Below are 2,097 nucleotides of genomic sequence, written 5' to 3' on the forward strand. Positions count from 1 at the left end.
TGTGATGAGTTGTATGAGCCCCTAATGAAATGATGGGGAAAAAAGAGTTGTATTAGCCCCTAATAAAACGATTTTAAAAAAGAGAAATTATGGTCCTGTGAAGAATATTGAAACTGTCGTGGACTACCAGAAGAACAAACACATCCATTTTGGAGAAAGTTTAGCCAGAATGCTCTATAGGAGCAAGGATGGGGAACTATGTGTCACCTATTTAGGCCATGATACCCGGAGAGACAGACCAGTCCTTGAAGTAGGACGTCCTGCTTGGTGAAGTAGAAGGACAGTGAATTAGAGGAAGGCCCGCAGCAAGAAGGACTGATACAGTGGCTGCAACAGCGGGCGCACGCAGAAGAATGACTGTGAACTTGTAACTTGGCTTGGCAGTGTTTCCTTCTGTCGTACATGGGGCCAGTATGAATTGGAGCCAACTAGATGGCGCCTAACAATAACAACAATAAAAATGATTTTGATTCCAAAAAAAAAAAGTTTGGTCTAACTACTAATAGTGCCTAAGTGGGAACTGTCTACAAAGGTAGACATATTCATACCTATGTTTGAACTAATATATCAGAGTTGCTCTTTGAGTCTCTTTGAAACCATTTTCAGGAGTCTAATCATTACATTGTCTTTCACAAAGACTTGTAAAAATCGACAGAAATCAATAGAATTTTCACTGTGCAACAACAAATGTGACTTTCTGCCCTCTGGATAAATATTAGCATGCCCTGCTTGGTCGGGGTTGATTGGAATATTTTCCTTATAGAAAGCAGACTGTTAGGCAGCGTGTCCTTTTCTGTGTTTGTGGTGGCTGTAGATCCAGACCAGTAATATTGACCTTGTAATCTATTTATGAACATAACAATCACTAAGTCACAATCTGTCACCATTAAAGTGCACATATTCTAATTTAGGAAATTAGGTACTGGCTATGTCATTTATCTTAATTTTGGGTTGATCCCCAGTTAACCTTCTTAATATGATTATGCTTGAGTAAAACAAGTTTATATAAACTTGCCTGATGATTTTACATCGAACAAATGAAACTTTCTCCCAAATAAATCAGCATCTCCTCTTTGGAAGGAAAAGCATTCGAACTAGCAAATCTAACAGAAACGAAGGCATTGATCTTTATTGTTGGCATAAATATTGACTGGATGTGCATAATGTGCATGTGTATGTGGTATATGTATGTGTGGTGTGTGTGTGCTTATATGTGTGTGTGACATATATGTCTGTCTGTATATATGTGACATATATAGTTGTTGTTAGATGTTGTCCAATCGGTTCATACTCATAGCAACCCAGTAAACAGCAGACTGAAACGCTGTGCGGTCCTGCTGACCCTCAAAGTGGTTAGGCTGGAGCCCATTCTTGCAGCCACTGAGTCAGCCTAGCTCCTGAGAGTCGTCCTCCTTTTCCACTGATCTTCTGCGTCAGCAAGCGTGCTGTGCTTTTCCAGGGATTGGTCTCTCCTGATAACATGTTCAAAGTATGTGAAAGGAAGCCTCACCGTCCTTCCTCTGAAGGAGCATTCTGGCTGCATTTCTTCCAAGACAAATGTGTTGGAAGTCCATGGTCCTGTCAATATTCTTTGCCAGCACTATAACTCAAAAGCATCCATATAGATAGATATGTTGTTGGTTATTCAATGTCTAGGAGTCTGTCCCCACTCATAATCACCCTATACACAACAGGACAAGATAGGGCCCAGTCCAGGGGCATCTTCACAATCATTGCTTCTAAGTTCAAAAGAGCTAAAATGAATGGAAGAAATGATAAAACAAAAGAGCTGAAGCAAAGCTCCCAAAAGACACTTGTTGTTGTTGTTGTTGATAGGTGCCATTGAGTCTCTCCCAACCCATAGCGACCCTGTGCACAACAGAACGAAACCCTGCCCAGTCCTGTGCCACCCTCGCGGTTGTTCCTGTGCCCGAGCCCATGGCTGCAGCTGTCTCGTGGAGGGCTTTCCTCTTCTTCTTTGTAAAAATTATTTTATTGGAAGCTCATTCAACTCTTATCACAATCCATACATACATCAATTGTATAAAGCACATTTGTATATTCATTACCCTCATCATTCTCAAAACATTTGCTCTC

This window comes from Echinops telfairi, unplaced genomic scaffold, assembly GCF_000313985.2.
Source record: "Echinops telfairi isolate 266 unplaced genomic scaffold, ASM31398v2 ScPeMD7_7468;HRSCAF=8506_0, whole genome shotgun sequence".
In the NCBI taxonomy this organism is placed as follows: Eukaryota; Metazoa; Chordata; class Mammalia; order Afrosoricida; family Tenrecidae; genus Echinops; species Echinops telfairi.